This window comes from Pogonomyrmex barbatus, unplaced genomic scaffold, assembly GCF_055798465.1.
Source record: "Pogonomyrmex barbatus isolate J1 unplaced genomic scaffold, ASM5579846v1 scaffold10, whole genome shotgun sequence".
Taxonomy (NCBI): Eukaryota; Metazoa; Arthropoda; class Insecta; order Hymenoptera; family Formicidae; genus Pogonomyrmex; species Pogonomyrmex barbatus.
The window spans coordinates 3,352,600-3,374,404 of NW_028297099.1; the positions used below are offsets into that span (position 1 = coordinate 3,352,600).

A 21,805-nucleotide genomic window follows, 5' to 3' on the forward strand; every position below is an offset into this window, starting at 1 on the left:
GAATAATTTTGATTTTTCAAATATACAAAATAGAAAGGAAATGAAATTTTACATTAACATTTCATTATAATGCAATTTAAATATACAATACTAAAACGATTATGTCTTCGATTTGTGAGAGAGAGAGAGAGAGAGACGTTAATATTAATACGAAATATTAATATCACATTCGTAAGCCTTGAAAATAGGTAGGAACGCGAAATTCCATAATTCTCTTTAATGCAGATGATCGAAAGTCCGCTGATAACGCTTATTAACATGCGCGATGAATGTGCACCTTCGTATTTCTCGTTTTTTGCGAAAAGCGCGAAATGAAAATGCTGGATTTTCAGCGCGTAATCCCTTGCCGCGGACAAAACTCAGGGACTGTTACCGAGGATATGGATGTATTCGGTACGAAATATATTTAACTTCGGCAACCAGCGGGAATTTATTTGCGTTTTATTGACAGTTGAAAATAAATGGGACCATGCGGCACTGGAGTTGGGACTGGATGGGTTGTATTGCGCAAGATTTTAGCGGACCTATAAACTATCTGTCTGCTTTACCGAATTGTGTTGCACAGTCATTTAATCGCAAGTATTTTCGAAGCGATGCGATGTTTATCGAGGTACGATTAAGGATAATAATATTTTCCGCGGAAGCTCAATGTTCCCGACGAAACTTTCCTATGTAGTAAGGCAATTAGCATCTTGCTACTCCCTTTTATGCAAAATACCGAGGACGCACCGTGCTTAGGTATATAAAATGAACCTTTCAAGCGAGCAGACCGATAAGTTCTATTCAGTTTGATATAACTGAGTTAATTAATTGTTCGAAGTAATTAGCATCGTAAATGAGTTTCGCCACTTCCCTCCCGGAGGCAATCGTCACTTGTACTTCGCGATACAAATTAAAAAGCTACGAGGTGGCTTTCGTTATAATTTGCACGGTCACACGTAACCAGATATTTTTATTCGTATTTGACATCTTAATTTCACGAAATTAATCTCGTAATCTTCCTGTATTATGTATTCTTCGTCAAATCAAGTTCCCGATTAATTCTGCAACAACGCTATTGCCACTTAAAATCACACCATACGTCATTTTCTATCGCAAAAGAAAAGAGTACTGAATTAGCATTGAATTATATTTATATGCGCGTATGTATCAAATTTAAAATAAGCTTTGTTATTTCATGAACATACTAAAGATAAATTGTTCTGTTGCATGAAAAAATAATGGAAGGAAATTCATTTATGATCACAACAAATGTCGGATTTAAAGCAGATTTGCATATAATCGCAATTGTATATGTATTATTCTAATATTTTGCGTTCTATAAGAAATTTTCATTTGTTTGCATTGGAATAAAATGAGCGTTTTCCTGGGTAACGTAAAAATACACAGAAAAATCGAGTGTTTACAAAAAAGCTTATTGTTTGCGTAAATACTTTGAAAGTAATTTCACTAATGCATATTTATTTCAAGCTGTTTTGACAGAGAAATAGGAATGAACATTTACATGGTTACCTTCATTAACCCCGCGACCAGGAAAAGCCGTACTCGTTATCTTTTCACGAAGCAAGATTATCTCAAAAGATATCGGTAGTGTATACCTTAATTACAGTCTACGCGACCAGCTTTCATTATTATCTTTCCCCATTTAATTTTAGGTCGTTTTCTGTGTGAAAACAAAACTTTGATAATATTGATAAAGTGTTATACCTCGTAGATACGCCCTTTGAAAACTGCTTTTCATGACAAGAATTTCTTATTTTTAAACGTTGGCAGTATGCCAAAGTCGCAGTCGCACCTTTCTCACTGTCTTAATTTTTAATCGTATTGAGTCAAAGGCAAAAGACCACCGTCTTCAATTTCGTAAAAAGAAAGGAGATAAGGACGTTGGCGGATATAAAATTATAGCTTTTCATGTATCTCGCTATAATAATTTATTTACATTGCTTCGCGCCCCGCGCGGGCGTGGCTGGGAGCTGCTCGTGACATGAATAGTAATTAGTTTCGCACTACTATAACTTACAAGGAAATGGCGGAGTGACTCGTTCGATGAAGGTAGAGAAACGGAGTCAAGGCAGATCGTGTGTACATGGAGAATCATATTTGTGTGAATATGCTTATATGTGTGTGCCTGCACATGTGGTTGCGCTCGCTGTTACGTCTGTGAAGGAGAAAACGGGAGCACGAATGTGAGTCTCCTCGCGCTCGACCCTAGATGACAGTGGCTTATATTCTTGTCGAAGAGGTGCCAAGTATCTCGACACCGTCGAACCACCCTCGTCACACACGCCACATACCGTAACGAGATACCTTTTATTAAATTTTCTTCTTGAAAACCTCGCGCTCGCGTGTCTCACATATCCGCTCGACGGGCATCGCGTTTACGGATCGATCGAATCGAAATTCTGAGATCGTGGAAACCACGTAGCTATATATTTTGTATGATTGAAGGAATTTGATGTCGCCGGACGAGAAATTTTATCCGTATTTTTGTTACGAACTATATGTATTTTAGATAGAAATTTTTTTATTAAAAACGCAATATATTTGATAACTCCATTTAATCAATGTTACATCTATACTTTGCGAAAATAGAATATCTCTCCTAAAGAATGTATGTAAATACGTTCCTTTCGAGGCCGCGATCAGTTTAAGAAGCAATTTTCAATAATAAAACATTGTAGATATTCGCAGGGGACTACGTAATTCTGGTTCGTTCCATTCCGCGGCTTACGTTAAACTTTGCTGGTGGAATTATAAATTACTGCGGTCTGCAGCCGACAGATCTTCCTTTCTTTGAGGTTGCGAAACTTTCTGGGACTAATAAAAACTTCGGGATCGAGCTTAATATCTCTGCGGGGATTTTCGAAATCGAGAAGAATGTAAATGCTCGCCTAATTTTATGCCGAAAATAGCTATATTTTAATTAGATTCCCTATATTTCTACATTTTGCGCAAACTCGCGAGCGAGATTTTTTTTTCGACATAGATTAGTAATCAAACTTGCTGAACGCGAAATCGTAACATATTTCCAAACGTCAAAATCTTTTATAAAGCAATGTATTTCTTTTTATTTCTCTAAATAATTTATTTACTATGTATTTCTCTCTCTCTCTCTCTCTCTCTCTCTCTCTCTTTCTCTCAGATACTTATATACATACTATATGTAAAACGTGTTTATTTTATATCGACTCATTCTGAAAATGTTAGTCTGCACAGAACAGTTTCTGATATAAATATATTTCATTTTCTTTTTATCAAATCCTGTTTTACATAACTGTAAAATCAATTGCCCTTTCGATATTCCGTAAAATAAATTCTACAAAAGTAATTCCATTTGTGAATGGACATATTACATGTTTGCATCTGGCGTGAATAAACAAATCGAATACTTCAGTTATTCTTGCAAATAAAACTGGCTCTTATCCAAACTTCTATATGTATTCAACCTTAATAGTACATTTCTCTATTTTGGTGTATTGATTTTACCTGCGGTGAACAATAACGGTATGAGTAATGCGAATAAATATACAGATGATGTATTTTGCCTTTTGTGTAAAACGAGAAGGGAAGGAAAATGGTCCAATCATATAAGAGGTCAATTCGTTTGCGCTTCGGATATTTCATTTTTCCTCTCGCGTGAGAGAAGCCCCATGGGGACGAAACAGACGGAAAAGAAAACGAGATAACAATAAAGGACGAGATTGAAAAATCACGTTAAATACCGTACAAATGGTCTCGTGGACATGGGAACAAGTGCGCAGCAAGAATCGACTGAAAAGACATAAGAAGAAGCTGGGAAATATCGGTCGATGGCTGAGCTTGCTAGCCACGAATTGTTAGCCTGGTAGTAGTAGCAACAACAACGATAGCAATAGCATCGGTAGTAGTGACACCAACGGCAGTAACACCGGGTAGCAGCCGCATTCTTCTGGAGAACGTACACGAGGGTAAAGGCGAGATAGAGGCGGTCGAGAGGATGAGAGTGAAGGATATTGGTATGGCGTTGTGCATTCACGTCACGTGCCACCTACTCCTACTTCTATAGACAATCCTGCTTCGGATAACCTGTTTGCCCGCCTTTTTCCCCCACTCAATAAGAATCCAGAGTAAATCAAGGGTTGCCGTACCTCGCCCTCCGTCTTCTTCTCTCGTCCATCCACTGTTATTCTCCACTACACTTCTGGCTTCTCGTTCGTACCTTTGGGATGGTTTACCAATAAGTTTCTTTCTCTTTTTTCCTTCTTCGTGCTCTCTCGTTTCTTATACCTCCGGTTTAACTTGTCTCCAGTCTTGGTCGGCAGATTTATCTTAAGGATCTTATTACGCCAATATTGCACTGTTATTCGTTATTTATGGTGTTATATTTTAAACCAAATTTAATATAAAAGCTAATATTCTTGGATTTTTATTTCGTATGAATGGATTATTTATTGTAAATTTGACTTGGATTTTAGTAATTAATTCTCGAAAGAATATCCAGAACTTAATTTTATTATAATAACAATAAATTATACAGAAATCAGATTAATTATATTTGTGTTCTATTTTTAGAGTACAATGAATGTACTTATCAAAGATAAAAACGCATAATTTTTATTAGACGCACAGAGGCGTCACCGTCATAAAAGATTGACTTTCAATAAAACTTTATGTTAGAAATGCACTGGAAAAAATGAAATCATAAACATAACGCGACTACATTTCTTCAGATATACCGTGACTCGTCTTCTGATTGGTTCCGCACTTCTTCGAAAAATAGACATTATTTACAATAACGAGGTGGTCTCCACCAACAATTATTATTATATGTCATAAAAAATATGAGTTACTGTAATGAAATGTTTACGACGGACTATCGACTGTTACAATATTATCCAACTGCAGATAAACATCGAAATTGCATCAGTCAATAATTGCTTTACGTAAAATTCTATCGAACATCGTCAATTCCCACCGGCATCCTCCTTGTTGTCATCGTCGTCGTCGTCGTCGTCGTCGTCGTTGTCATTGCATCCCCTAAAGTTACCGGAAGTTACGCCCCCTAATCTTGCCTGAGGAAAATCTATGGTCCAAGAACTATTATCATTATCCGCTTATTTTCACTTCTCCTAACTAAGTTTCCGGTCCCTTCCGGCCCTCTGTCTCCTGTGCTCGCGTATTTCATTAGAATAATGTAAGGGATTAATTATCCGCCGAAGGCAGAAGGGGAATATCAGTTCGCACTTGGCAATTTCCTGCACGACTACACGACCGATTTCCACTTTGGCTCGCTTGCAATTTACAAAATTGTTTCGCGGACTTAACAACGAGCCGAAGAATACGTCTTTACTCTTTCTTAATTTGCATCGGCCGTAACGATCGGCTCTCAACTTGGAAAAGTGGTTCCGTTCCGTAAAATATTTCTGCTCTATCTACCGCGACGCGAGTTAATAAATGTAATTTTCCAACATCTAGGAAGATATATCGACAAGTTTCATAATTAAATGTGGTTAAGACATCGTTAAGCGGCAGCTGACTCTATTCCCAACCGCTGAGAACTTCAAAGTGGAAAAGATAAACTGTCAGTTTCGGAGTCAGTTTTCCTTAAGCTGATTTTCGCTTAAGATGATCAAACTTCCTGTCTAACTATGTACAACTAGCAACTCAAGTTCCACCCATTTTATTAAATGGCACAAAAAATTAATTAACCAGGCGACGCGCGTTGATTCGTTTGATTCGTAGCATTTTCCAAATGTTAATTTCGGCACGATCACGAAATGAATCCCTGTCGCATTTTTTCGTGACACAATGAAAATAATTTATAATGAAATTTCTCGTCATTTGCGGGCAATTATTTTCCAGATTCAACAACAATTACTTTACTTAGAATGCATTTGGAAATCGCGCCGTATTCACTGGCATAACACAAAAGCCCTGGAAAGCTATAAATCATGCAGTAATTGTTACATTTTCAGTTCTTTCTTATGCGTGAAAATTATATTATGAAATAATATTTCGTGCGGTTTCCAATATTTCACAGAATTTTATGCAATATTCAATATTCGCCATAAATATGGCATCTGAAAAGAAAGACCACAAAAAATATTATTTTCTATATGGAAAACACACAGATTCTCCCTCTTTCTCTCTCCTCCCTCGTCTCTCTCTCTCTCTCTCTCTCTCTCTCTCTCTCTCTCTCTCTCTCGTTCGTTTACCGCAACTGTCGCAATTGTTGCAGCTCCAGTAATACGAGGGATGCATTGCGCATGTCAAGAATCGCACATTAGAGATCTGAATTTGTTGTACATTCCGTCGACAAAGCGTCAAATTTTCGTCTATCAGCTAGATTTATCAGCTAGGAAATATGATAATAAGTTCATCCTGCAGTAACATACGCATCGCGGGTCCTGGTTACCGCGGTGGTAGAAATCGAATTAGGCACCGTGTGCACCGAAAGCGCATTTCATTAAGCATATCTATTTCCTCGCATAGCGCGGCTTAATGCGCTTGCCGCGTTGGTTAAATCCACCTGTTTTAATGGAAACGCGGATGCATAACCAGATACAACTTCCTTGAGCGTTGCAATAAGATTTCGGTGTCGGTGGAGAAGGAAATCCATCGCCGGCACAATATTTTGTAATTAATGTTTTACACATGTAACGCAAGTAGCTATGTAGTAAGTACTCTAAATTATGTATCATGAAGTATAATATCGCGAAATAAATGTAACTTTACCGCCAATTTACACTGGATTCTTCATTTACAAAAACTACAAAAATTTGAGTAATCTTAATTAGGAATAATAAAAATTGCTTTATTACTACAAATATGTTATAGATTAATTTATATTAAACATTATTTTTACGTGACAATGATTAATTTCTTTTCTACAGATTTTCAATTCTAATGACGCATAAATGCGATTAATTAATTACAAGAGTTAACAGTTGGCTAACAAAAACCATGCAATCTCGTTGCATTTGCTCTTTGTTTTCTAGTAAATTAATCAATCGATCGAGACGTGACATCGTGTTTACAATGTTTTAATGCTTACAAATACAATCACTAGCCGTGACCTGCTTATTCAAGTTGCCTCACTTTAATTTTTCTCGCTGCTTTTTGCTTGAATTTATCGGACGTAATAACGTATTTCCAGTGTCTTTATGGTTGAATGATGCGGCGATAAGGTTGAATCTATCACGATCGAGTTCTTCCGCAGGGGTCAGCGGCAAGCTCCGTATAAATAGCGACCGCGGTTCGCACGAGTGCTCCTTCTTCGTATGTGGTTCAACAGCGATAAATCACGGTCTGCGGCAAACTGCTCCCGCGAGATTCATCGGAACTTACCGCCTTACGTTCATTACTTTTCCGAGTCATTTTATACATCAACTTGCGAATATTTGCAAAGCAGGCTGGAGACACGGCATACTCTTTATCTCTTTATCTCTCTCTCTCTCTCTCTCTCTCTCTCTCTCTCTCTCTCTCTCTCCCCTCTCTTTCGTCACCGGCGAATTTGCCAGCTCAGGCGTAATTTTCTTCTCAGGTATAGTCGTAACTTCGCGAGTTTCTTCGGAGTAGTTTCGATTTCTCGTAAACACGACACACTGGGCGAGAAGACGGGAAGTTACTGCTGAGAATAGGACGCAGCTGCAGCGGCAGCTCGTAATCCCGAGTCACAAAATGGACGTATGAAGGGAGAAGGCTGGAATTCGACGCGAAATGGAGAAACAGAGGGTGGAAGATGCGATACAGAGAAGACGAACTCCATTACGCAACGCAAGAAAATAAGTTAATCATCCAGGCCGCCAATAGAAAGACCAGTGTGTCTGAGCAATTCGTCTTAGCTTGACATTCGGCAGACGCCACCAGCTGCACTTCCCGTACAAAACATCCCGAGGAAATATATGTACATAGCAATACTCAGCCGGCTTTTTATCCCGGGGGTAGGATTTCTCTTTTTCGGAACTTTCGATGATACGGTTGCAAGCTGTTGCAATATACGATCGGGAGGATATGTATATAGTCGAAGTACATAGCGGCTAATAATTTTTTTGTTTGCGTTCGCATAGCGATTTGTTCTGACTTCATGATGAGAGCGAAAATAGATAGAAATGTAAATATTTATGATGAATTTGTAGAGTTACGTTTAATTTTTATTATAAAATCGCATAATGTTAAATCGATTAAATTATTATAATAAGGTGCGCACAAACGAAAAGTTATTTTGAAAATATCTAAATAGAATAAATGGTATTGAGAAAGTAAAAGTAATATTTAGACGTATAGAGAGACGTATAGAGAATAATTATTATAGATGCTTAATAGATGTTTCCAATTTCTCCGGCATGATCAGATAATTATAGCTACCTTGTAGATTGTATAAATAATGAACCGCAAGCTTGGAGATGAAGATTTGCTATGCATATTCAAAACGATTACGTTAATCGAGCACAATCTGTATTTATGAAGTGTATATCCTGAGAAGCCTGTTCAAGTGGTTCACGTGCAACAATTTAATGGAAATTGCATATTTAATAGAAACCATGCGATCTCTTGAATGCATGTCACACCTCGCGTTTAAGCGTACCGTCTATACGGATACGCAACGTCACCGAAGTTACAGCACGAGGAATTCGTCCAGAAGTTGTGCCATTGTGCATATACATACTATTGAATTTCAAAGGTGGACCTCGTTGCAATAAATAAAGTTGCGCGCCGAGCGAGTTATTTCGCGTGACTTTCGTTGTCACTGTCGTGAAATTGTGAAATCCCCTGGAAGTTTTCGATATCGGCATCGAACGCAATCGATATGTTCGATACGCGAAATACTCGCCATTGATACTCGTCAATAGAATGGAGCTTTTAAGTAGAATACGCGTATTGTTTTGCGTCTTTTACTTCATAACCTAAAGAGGAAAAAGCCACGTCTATTGATTCGCTCTTTATCGAGGTATATTTTTTATCTCGTCCATTGTATTTGCCAGGCAAGGATCTTAGACAGTATTCTCGTCCAATTTAAACGCTTAATATTAGTCATAAATAATAGATGAGCTCAGTATACAATTTAATAAGACGAGATCGAATAAAAATAATACGTTGCATTTCGGTCGCTACTCTTTAAACGTATTTTTCAGAAACAGTTACATTCTTTTAATAGCTCGAGGTTCTTGAGAGACTGGCGAACATAACAACGATTTTTACGAGGATGAGGTCAACCGGAAATTGAAACCGTAATAATCGTAAAGATCTTGAGTGAATTCGTTTCAAGTTTCACAGATACATCTGGTAAAAATGTACTCGCGGTTAGATTAATAAGAATATTTAACGTCGGTTTTGCAATCTTTCTTGATCGGCATCTCAACTAAAGAATATAATATAAAAATGGAATAATAGAGCGATAAAAAAGTCGAGGTTGATTTCTGATATCTTATTGGACCGGCATTAACATTGAACTAAGTTTTAAGTCTTTTAGACTGTAATATAGTTAGGAACTTCATAATTGTACAGTACAGTAAGCTCGTATTTTTTCCTCTTCTTAAACTTCTTTTTTTGACGTAAAACTTCATGGAACAGAATTTAGCATAATCAAATTTATAAACGTTACTGGAACGCTTATAATCTGACTTTTGCAGAAAATAAAAAAGTAATAATAACAACTTGAATTAAAAACTTGAATTAAAAATTAATATTTTTCTAAATGTACTTTTATTTACGGCATATGAAACAATTCATGCATTTTAATATAAAATAAAATATAAGAATTATGTTAGAAAATATAAATAAAAAAACATAAATAAACGTAAATAAAATAAAATATAGTTGCAAAAAATCAGATGAAAGGTTAGGTAGGCTGATGAATGAAAAAATAAAGTCGAGATCGATAGTAGTCGATGGCAGCGTTGAGTCAGACCTCGCTGAGGTCAGTAGTAAATGCTGGAACAAAGTCAGCCGTGCGTAGTAGTTAGCAATGCCGTCAAGTCAGCCCATATAATATACATTTTTCATAAAGCAAATTATAAAAAAATATGAAAAGAAGATGTGTATATACATGCTGCAGTATACAGTTTAATATCTCATAGAGATATTTACAACAAATATTGTTTCTCTCGGACGTTTCAACGATAAATGAAAAATATCACATAAGAATTTCTGATATTTCTTTATCTGTATTGAATGTTTTGGCGCGGCCAGTGGCCAAAAGCGTGTCACGAAACGCATTGCAGATCGCGGGAACGGAAACGGAAAGCTGCATGGTGAGCACGGTAGAGTTCGTTTATAAAACACCGTGTTGCTTAGCGCGGCGTGTAGCGTTTCTCGTCTCGCCGGCGCACAAATGAGATAAACGTGGCGCTCGTATCATTCCGCGCACGTTTCCGCAGCTGAGAAGGAATAAAAAAAGGGCACCGATGAACGGGCTAGCGATTCGCGTTTTTTTCCTCGCACTGTGCGCAACTGTTACAGTGTGATGTGTACGCGCTATGCAACGCCAGCATCTCGAGACACGGTCATTGCGCCGTATGGTCGACAATTTAAATGACGCTCACGTCGACAGGAGATTTATAATACATACGATATATAATATATACGGCACGAACGGCTGTTCTTTCATCGACTTCGACAGCAAAAGATACGTAATCCTTTCCGAAACATAACTACAGAATATGCAGTTTTCCGCTCATTTGTTTCACAAAAGAGTATATTACGTATATATAAATTTACGTATATATAATTTTTTTTTTAATTTTTGAAAGATACTAGATTAGATTTTTTTTGGAGAGAGGGAGTATTTAGATTAAATATTTCTCCTATTATATCTAAAATTTTGTTTATAATGAAATGTCATCCGTTGCGTATTCATTATTACTTCTGCAAACAATTTTTGCATTATCGAAAACAACTATTGTAAGCAATCTTGCTAGAAGAGCTGCTTTAACGAATATTTCTGCAACATATAAATTCTCTTAAGAAACTTCGTGTTATCATAGCATGTTGCGTAAACTGTTTATCTCTTTAAATTATTTTCTTTTTATTTCTCTTCTATTTGATTATCTTCGCTGCAGCGCTAGTGCTTATATTGCCGTAATTTTACAAAAAGATTTGATACAATCTGTATGTTACGCGTTAGATACATTATTCCGTACAATATTAAAGAAATCCATTCATGCAAGAGGTTAATACGATCTGTTGAAAGTATATCGGAAATAGCAATAAATATAAATAGCTTCGGTCGTCTGTAGCTGAAGGCTACGCGCGAATCCCCTTATGGTTCAATTTACGATTGCAAGTATATCGCAATGCTTGTCGTGTGGCGCGATCCATTTATATTGGAAATGTTCACCGGAAATCTATCTGCGTACGTTACGCAGATAGATGCGCGAGAAGGAATACGGGTGTCCTCGGGAGTCCGATATAAATTCCGACCAGAAATATCCACTTTGCGGGGGAATTCGGTTGCCTGATTTATTTCGCGGGTTTTCCGCAAACTGAAATACCCATTTCAATTTGCACGGACCGACATGTCCTCTCGTCGCATTATAGCATTGTTTGACGAAATTTCGAATAGCGCGTTAAAATCCATTGTTCGATGCCACGGTGTAATTTTCAATATATTCACATCAATTTCTAGCGAGCTGGAAAAAAAGCGATATGTTCGAGTTTTTGTATGTGAAAAACGGAAATTGCTTGATTATTCGGAAATTGCTTGATTTAATGGGTGAAATAATATAATGCTCGAAATATTTATAAACACCATTAATAATGTAAGTTGGATATATAAATAATAACAAACCGTGCGATTTCCTGCGAATTAATTGACGGCTTAAATATCGTGAGCATTTATAGAGAGAAACAAGCGAGCTTGTAGATTTGACAAAGTATTTTTCAAAGAACCATATTTTCCAAAGAAATAACTCGAGCAGTTAATGAGTCACAAAAAGAAAAGTTTGAATCATTAAATTTTAATTATCAAAGTTTTAACATTTTATATTTTGTACTTTGCATAAGCTACGTAATGATCGTCTGTACAACGATTTAGCTTAGATGAAAATGATATTGAAAAATTTATCATAAAAATGTTCTGTAATAGCAGAAATTTTCATTGTTGCTGATAATTTTATTTAAAGAAACATTTTTATTTATCATTTATGGTTTTATTTGCATAAATATCCGTTAAAAGAATTCAAAAATCATTTTTACGAATTATTTTTCATATAAAGCACAGAGACTGTTATAATACATAATGAAGTGAGTGATTAATTGTTAAAAATATCAAAAATAATGGTTCGATATTTTTAGAGCAAATGAAAAATTTACTACAGTCCATTTCGGAATGTCTATTGAGCATTTCCACGTTGCACAGCAACTATGCTTCTCTCTTCAGCTGTGGTCGATATGTCGCGATGAGAAGAAGATGGAACGATTGAATACTTCGATGGGCGATATTAAATGCAAACGGTGCATCGTGTACGTGATAGCTGTACACTCGTGTCGCACTAAAAATTCTATGTGCACGCCATTGTCCTGATAGTGATGTTGACGGTAAGCACTGTCCGCTGTACGTATCGCGAAACGGCAGTTTCATCCTCTGTGAATTAACAATAGCTCCCAATGCACTCGGACTACGCAGAATACATTAATGCATACTCATGCACTGAAGGAAAATAGAATCGGTTGAATGGATCGAAAGCGTAGCTTTTAATGGGCGTGTTTCTATAATGTATTTCCGATACCTCTGATTTTGCTTCATTGAACGCTCATTTAATCGAATTAAAGTTTCATTGCTGCGTCATAAATTTTTGATTAAGCATTCTAAACCGTGGCTAAATTATAATGCGAATTTCTATCTGCGATGCAAGATGCAATAGGCGCTATTTTTGTTGAAGATAAAACATTTAATACATCTCTCGGTGTATTAGACAGCATATACTATGTAATCCGTGCATAGCTGGACACAATGCAGGTTGATCCGATCTAAAACAATGGATAATACCCGAATTACAACCCAGCCGCGCAATGCAAATATCCACGTAAGCTCAGCTTTAGATCTGGCATCTACATTCGTCCCGCTGAAAGCCATCAGAGCGCTCGTGTTTAGAATACTTGATTTTCGGACATGCGAAAGACCCGCGGAAAACCTGCAAAGTGCTGCCGGCCCTTTATAAAGCTGGCGATGCAAAAAGCGCAGAGACAGAAGCGGATGTAACGGGATGTAATCGTCTTGCGTGAGACGCTGAATCGCGGCTGATCGCGATTATTACGAAAAAGAGAACAAAAGGGGACCCAAGCCCAACGCCGTCTGCCAGACAAAGGGATCACGGGGCCGAATAATTCTGGAGGAGAAGCCGTCTTCGTGGACTATGGGGGGATCGATAATAGGTGCGGCGCCGCTGGATTTCGAGAGTGGAGAGTATCTGCTATTCGATCGAGGCGGAGTAATGGTCCATTTCGGCCCATCAAATCCGGCGACTTTCCAACACCTGCTTCTATACTCTCGCCACCTTTTTCTCTTTCTCTCTATCTCTATCTCTATCTCTATCTCTCCCTCCGCTCTCCCACTCGGTCTCGATCGTCGTTTAACTCTGTAAACGCCACTTTCCACTTGCAGCCCCGTTCCCTAACGTCGGGCGCACGTCCGCCCTATTTATCTAAGCAGCCTGCACAGAGCAGAAGCCCGCTATAAGATCCAGCGGTGCCTCGCCGCTTCCCACCGCCGTGGCCCACGAGAGTTGAAAGTCGATCCGGCCGGAACGCACGACTTCAGGCGAGGAGAACGACCATCGGATCGGATAAAGTCACTTAAGGGACGCCGTATCGCCTTTCCCTGCGAAAATACGGGAAACCCTCGTCGCGTCGTTGTCGGCCTAATTCCCTCGCGATCTCGCTTGTTAAGGGACATTGTAGTTGATAAAGTACAATGACAATGCGTATATGAGCATTTGTACATATGTATGTGTGTATGCGCGCGCACGAAGGTAGTCCATGCAAATGCCGGAAATGGAATGGATGTGGAAATTGGACGTTTGTTACACTGACAAAAGATAAGCGTCCGATAGATCGATTGTCTCGATTCCCGCGTCGATTTAAGATTCAATGATCTTTGGCAATTTGAAATGTTTTCTAAAATATTGCTTCGCGCGCATATTTCTCGTAAGGGACGCGAAGGAAGATTTAAGATATTGTGATTAAATGTCATACTAAGCCTTCAAAAAATAAAATGAAAGCTGTTAAGAAAAATCATCGAGATTAATTTTCTTTATTAATATTTAACTTAATTTAAGCAAAAAAAAATAAGCCAGTTTTTATGAAAGCGGCAATCGAGCGAAGCGACTGAATTTGAAACATGATTGCTGGTGATTTAAGGTGAACACGATTATTGACGTAGCGACATTAAGTATTCAAGGAAGTGTACGGCGCACTTAGATCACAATGATGCAAAGTGTCAAGTTGAAGATTAACGTAATTACACCGATTCTCTCGCGACATGATAAAATCGATAAAATCGATATAACTTAATGATGGCGATCAAAGCACATGGCCACGACGGCGTGGCGAGCATTGCGATTTGGGTATTAATTAGGCAAATAATATTGCAAGCTTCGGTATGTGCAGGTAATCCGAATAATCCCGATTACCGTGCGCGGAAATCCAATGCGCGGGTAATGACGTAGCGGCTTGTAGAAAAGCGCACAGTGAGAACAGAAGAAGAGAAATAGACATACAGAAAGAGAAAGAGAGATACATAGAGCAAGAGAGTAGTATGGTAAACGATTTATTTGCATTCTACTTTTGTTTACAAAGTATTAACTGAGAGCTTTCATTATAACGCTTCGGCACCGTCTGACCACACTGACCACACTCACGTTTCGCGGCACGTACATCATATCCAAAGAGCGACGTTCCATTTTGACTCGATTATACGTACCTGAAACATAGAAATTACAAACATTCAGTATATCTGCAAGTTTACGATTTTTCACGTGCCGCCAACAATACCACGTTACGAGTTACGTACGTTTCATATCGCAAATTACAAACGGATCGTTCAGACATTTCCACAAAGGTTGGAATTTGCATGAGTCATTCAACATTACTATATGCGTAAATTTTGCATGTAACACCGTAAAATATTCGTGTAATTTTTCATCTTGTGTGCCGGACAACGTGAGCGCTTGGTATCGCGAGTGATTACAATTCGTTCATGCGTGTCATACCGGCGAAAAAAGTGAAATTTCTATGGAATTTTTTTATTGCGACGTCAACACCACTACGCTGCTTACACTTTACGAGGAAGTAATTTAAAATTCGTTTTTGCACTATGACAAATGACATCTCTCTGCGAATTAGATCTCTCTGACATTACGAATGATTATAAGCAGCCCGGAAATATTAAGCTCGACGAAAAGCGAATATCGCATAGAGTTTTTTAGGCAAACGTCAACTGTGCTCTGCACAAAATTTACTATTTGCTTAATAAGATTCTGTATGAAAAACGTTATATTTTTCCCGCGAAAAATTGTAGAAACAGAATTATTCGTGGAATATTAAAATAAATGCTTAAAGTTCCTGGTGAAATATCATCAATTGCTGTGATCAATAATTTACATAGAAATACGCTGTACAATGGTAACATTTTTTAATTTAATCCTACCGCACGTCGCATAAAGGAAGGGGACAGAAGAGGATCAGGAAGATCGGATATTTTACGGAAAATGTATGTAGAATGCGCAAAAGTGTCGCGATTTGATGAATACACAACGGTGCTGCAAGTACCACTTCGAAACTGCTATTATCAAGCATTCGAAAGCACCATTTCCTTCCTATCTTTACGAGCGAATTATGCGGCGCAGTGGAACCCGACTTTTATTCCTCCGAACGATGGCGTGAAACAATGTCCCTCGTCGCATAATCTGAGGAAATAAGTTATGCAAATTGGTCCATCTTAGATTTTTACGACAAAACCGAGCAAAACGATAAAGATAGAGGTAACTGCCGTTGTTACTAAAACTCGCTAGTTTTGGCACAAAATAATGTCGTCTCGTTCTTTAAAGGTCGCTATACCAAATTAAAACAAAATGGCCTTTCCAATTTTGTTCTTTTACATCGAATTTAGCACAATGACAGAACGCAAATTGGATTTTAGTATGCAAGACGGAATTACAAGATGTAAAGTAGACCACCAATTGCAAATGCTTAGTCCAATTTTGTTCTTATGCCCTTAAGTTATATCGAGATATAGTAAATCGAAATGGTAGAGCACGACTAAGAAACACTCAGGAATAAATTACATTTACTATTCAAATTAAATCTAAAAATTTTAAGATAATTAGATGTAAGAAAAATTCAAGATGATGTGGCAAAGATTAGTTCGTTCACAAATTCATTACATTAAAATTTGCAAAACTAATATACGTAAAATGAGAAAATTATTCTCCCGCAATAATAATCAGATTAACATGTACTCTAAGTACGTATTAAATTCTAATTTAAAAATTCATTTCCCGGAAAATTCTGTCTCTCTTACAATTTTTTTCTATGGTGAAAAAGATAACTCTTATTTTCTATTTTTATAAGAGACGGTGTTGGTTTAAGAAATATCTATTAAATTTACCCACAATTACTTCATAGCCACGAGGACACCGTCTGTTCCTTGCGATTGGTGAAAGGCGATTAAGCGACAAGAGAATTCATTAGTCACAGATTATCCCAAAGCACGCGCGGTGTCCCACAAAATTGGTTTGTTCGCTTCCGGAAGATTTTAGCTCGTATGAACTGCCAATGACAAATTGCTATTTGCTATGTGGTGAAATCGTCATTACACCATAATGCCGTCGTCATATCGCCGACGGAACAAGATTCCTAATTAATCGATCGCTTATCGCAGAAAACAAAATGGTCTTTCCGAGATGAAGATATGACGAGGAACGATTGATCTTAACTGTTAAGTTATTAGTAATTTTGAGGGTAAATTGAAATTTAAGTCGGAAACTTTACTTTGATTATTCTGATTATAATCGAAATTTATGATTCCGAAACATAGGACTTGAAATTAAATAGCAAAAGATATATTTTTTGAAATTTATTTATGGTAAGGTAATTAGTAATAAAAATTTCTCTATGTGATATGATCATAATAATTTAACTTTTTTTTTCAAAATGACATTTTTCATTAATTATTCTGTAATTCTCATGATTGTATTTTATCAAAATAAATATATATTAATGTATTATGCCGCGAATAAATTAAGCACATAGAAAATTATATAATGAACAATTTATTCTTTATTGAAATTTTATCACATTTTCTTCATGTTACATTTTAATGTTAAATTAATAAATCCATATTCGATTTATAAGTTTAATTCGAATAATTTAGTTCTGCAATTATTACAATAGAGTGATTCCGACGTTTCGCGATTTTTACGTTCTATAGCTCGGTCTGATGGATGAAAGACATTAATGTCGGTAGAATGTTTTCGGAAAGAATCCAGATCTCTCATAGAACGGAGGCGTTCAAGAAGAACTTATCGCGAAAGACGATTTATGGTGCAGCCAATGCGCAGATCGACTTTCGGGATGAATCGGCGAAGCGGCGAGTCGTCTCAAGCGAATCTTCGCATTGTGCTCGAGACATATCACATTTACGATGAACGATCAAATCGATAGCTACAGCAAAATGCATTATGAGGTTTGCCGCAAAGATCACCATCCTAGATTTATATGCAACGAAAAATCCATTGCGGTACAGTATCTTCGACGTTAACTCCTACAATTTATTGTTACGTCACTTGGCGCAATCCTTCACAATTTTCAATGTTTCATCTTACGTCCGGTCATAATGTTGATCAAATTGTTTTTTTTCTTACGATAGTTTCCTGTTTGGAATGAGTAATAAGTCAAAAGTTATTAGATTTGTAATGAGAATATTGACAATTAATCATTATCATTTATAATCAGTAATGCTAATTTCTTTGAGATGAAATAACAGAATCTATTTTTTTGGAGAGTCATCAACGATGACATTTATCTTAATACGTTTATTGCATTTCTGATAATATAATGAAAAAGCAGTTTTGTTATATTTTTACAATGCAGAACTTTTCCAATAACATTGTCTCGCGTGCGAAGCATTAGCTTCAATTGCTGCGAAATAGAGAATCGAGCAATTAAAGAGGTCTTACAGGCAATCGGACGTTGCCGGTGTAACTACAGTTCCGCGCGTCGAATCACCTGGATCTTAATCTAGCAGCGTTGCTAGCAGGAAATTGCGGTTGACAATTGATTTCGTAGTCCGGATGCCTCGAGCCTCCGCAATTTGTCGTCGACCGATCCTAAACGGTTAGATCGCGTTAATAGCAATGCGTTAGTACCATGCATAAATATACCAGCGTGTATCGCACGCGTTTCTTCGTGAAAAACATTCGCTCAAACATTTTTTTTCGCGGAAAATATAATTTTCGTCACATCTGTATGTGTATAATGACGCTGCTGTTAATACATACTATATAACCGTTGTCGAACAAGTGCATTCGTTCAATAATAGAACGGATCTAGTTATCCCGATCGCTACGAACGACGAGATTGGTATTCAAATTGTAACGGGACGCTGTATCACGAGTTGGTTCACTGAAAATTACAATTTGCCATTACTTCCGCCGTGCGGAATATAGCTGCCGCGGAAATCCACCCATACAATATTCGGACAGGATGCATTTTCGTGAAATGAGAATGAGCTTCGTTGACATGCACAAAGCTGGCCGGTAATAAGATTCTGGCGCGTCAGATACGCGCTAGAGACACATTTCGATCTCTCTTTTATGTATTTACGATATCTTCAAACAAAAAGAATATTCGTTTTATGTTTTTATGTTTTTTTTACATTTTGCGTGAGAAAGTGCTTGATACTCGATGTGTGGCTCTCCGGTGGCTGCGTAATAGCCAGAATTTAATTGCAATTGCTCTACACACAATAATCGAACAATTAGACACCCTTTACTACGAACGGGGATTCTAAGGGGTTCGATCCAACTCTATGTGCCAAGGATCGTACGGTTTCGGCCACGTATATACGTTAACGGAGCTGTACGCTAGTGGATTCACCATCGGGAATTGAGGTTGACAATTGATTTCGCGATACGCGCCTCTAATGCAACCCATTGACACTGTGACGAATAAAAAACGCGGATCTATCTTCGCTTATAAGCACAATTATCACACAGATTGATTTTCCAGACTTGTAGCAACTTCGTTAACTAGCGATTGATTTGACAACGAGAGAGGATTTTCCTCTATTAACTCACATGTAACGCTAATGGAAAAGCCATGGATAATCACAATCGCTGGAATGGTCAAAAAGACGACGCGTAATTCAATCTCGTCCCTTTGTTAAACCGCTGATCCGTTTTTACGTATATATAACCCGATAGGAGGATTGATCTCCATTCCAGCATTGGCGATGGCGCTCCCTCGAAATTATTTTAGCGCGATGAAAGCGATATCTTTAATTAACGATCTCTGTTGTACGACGCTGTGAATTTTTATGCGGCGTCGATAGCGAAACGTAAAATTCATACATGTGTAAAATGATCCAAAAAAAGTACCGCGCGCGTGTGTGTGTGGGTGTATGTGTGAACACACGAACTAACTTTGTCGAGGTGCAAAATACAGATGAGTATTTGAAAATTTTAAAACTAATGGTTAGATCAAAGATTATTGTCTCTGCATATTCCAGGTTTGAGTTTTCTCGCAAATTCTCGGTTGGCGACTAATAATCTCCGAGCGCTTTGTTCGTAAGCAAATGACGTTTGTTGAAAAGTTTTCTGCGCGTTAAAAGAGAATATTTTCAAAACCGTGAATTTACAGATATGTATATTTACAAATTTATTCCCTATCGAGTTTGAATGCATATTGCATAGTAAATTTAAATGAATTTCTTTGTTCCTTGGCAATTTATTGGTCTTTGTCCTTCACAAAACCTGGTCCAAGATGTTCAGTGTTTCTATTATGCATATAAATCATATCCCATGAAGCTAATTATTTATCTCTTCTTTGGGCGTATAGGAGGTGTTGTTGGCATAAGGCCATATCTGAATATGACGTGAATCATTTAATAGTTGTATGTATTATCGAGATATAATTGATGTCTTTTCAGAAAGGATAAAAAGTTGTTGTTAAGTGTGCGTGACACGATCATAATAAATTGAAAATATTTATTGCTTTTGGATTTTGCTTTAATGTGAATTTATATTTATTTATATTTATTTATTTACGATATCATCATAGTCGACATTTGGAGATAATTCCGCTATTGTGCATCGGTCGGTGAATGATGAATATATTTTTTTAACTAAATCAGGAAATATCAGAAAACGCAATACAAATTCTCTTATCGATAAGAACGCAATTTTGATTAAATCATACGAGAGCCACAAAAATAACTTGGTTAGCGTAGATACTGTTCGATTGTTTTTGTTTTTAGTGAGATGTGATCAAAATTTAATTTAACTTTGCATTTCTATAGAAAATATATATCATGATTTTTGCTGAAATTCAAAAGAACGCAATCATGAAGGATTTAATATTGCACGTTGAATATGTGATTCATATTGTTCATGAATTTTCAAATATAGAACAATGGCTTTAAAGCGGAAGTAGATCTCTATTTTTAGATTATACAGCATATTATTATTTTTTATTATAAAATTAAGGTATCGAAAAGATATTACATATACCACGGACGCATTATATTTATTTTACAAATATATTGCTATTCACACATTATGAATTTGCGTACGCCCGATTCTTATTAATATATTATAAAATGTACTAAATACTGTACTGTAAAAAAATGTACTGTATACCATACTGTAAAATAATTTTTAATTTCGTGTTGTTTTCGCATATGTCGTAATGTGATGTGAATTTCACACCGTAAGAATTGCCTTTGACATTCATCCCATGCTAGAACATCGGTCTCTCAAACAGGAAGCGTGACATGCATTATCGGATTATCCTCGATGTCTATATGACAAACTCATTACAAGCCTATGCGGTTAACGAACGTGCTTATGACATGCATAGTTCTTAGTTTAATCCAAAAATTCATTACTGTTAACAAAGCTGAGCAAAATTGGAAATTTAAAGACATTAAATTTTCAATAAAAAATATAATGTTCAACATGTTAGATATGTTTTCTGCAAAGTATTAAAAATAAATAACATTTATAAATGAATGCCATGCATTTTTCGAAAAATCGTTTAAGCTCGCTTTTGACAGTGTAATAAGCTTTAATGTTTTTTTGATAGGTAAGTTTTAAAGAGCATTAAGTGTTATTAAGCAGTTTCATCAAGCAGTTTCGTATATTCCGTATATTTCGTATGTTCCAAGGAGAATTATAAATTTAGTAGCTTATTTAGGTTTTGAAAGTGTAACTTTTCGACATTTCTGTCCAATTTTTATAACAATTTGATTGCGTAAAATTATTATAACAAATTAGATATAAATATTTATAAATTTATATAAATATAATCGATGCTAACAAATTTATATAAATATGTTAGATAAATAACTCTATTAAAAATATTATGTATATTATAGAAGAATCTGCGTGATAACGACGTACATTTTGTAAGTTTTAACACAGATTTTGCTTAAATCAGTTATTGACATCTCAGAGTATTCGTGTCTTTTTGCAAAAGCAGAAAAAGTATTAGAGTTGTAGAAAACTGCTCTTTCTCTGACAACGAGAGAGAGAGAGAGAGAGAGAGAGAGAGAGAAGGCTCGACGATTCTCTGACGAATGCGTAATCCGATGAACCGAGATCGATGGCTT

The 21,805-nt window shown here is 36.7% G+C and overlaps 2 protein-coding genes across 10 annotated transcripts in view; both read right to left on the reverse strand.

Annotated features, from left to right (window-relative positions):
- Positions 1–21,805, reverse strand: part of rg (A kinase anchor protein rugose) — a 176,377-nt gene that overhangs the window by 141,111 nt on the left and 13,461 nt on the right. The gene's annotated exons all lie outside the window — the stretch shown is intronic.
- The window catches only part of LOC148937870 (neurobeachin-like), a 123,970-nt gene continuing 116,895 nt past the window's right edge, over positions 14,731–21,805 (reverse strand). Inside the window, exon 4 of the mRNA XM_089085520.1 lies at positions 14,731–14,899. The gene's annotated coding sequence lies outside the window, so the exon portion shown is untranslated. The remainder of the gene's footprint in view (positions 14,900–21,805) is intronic.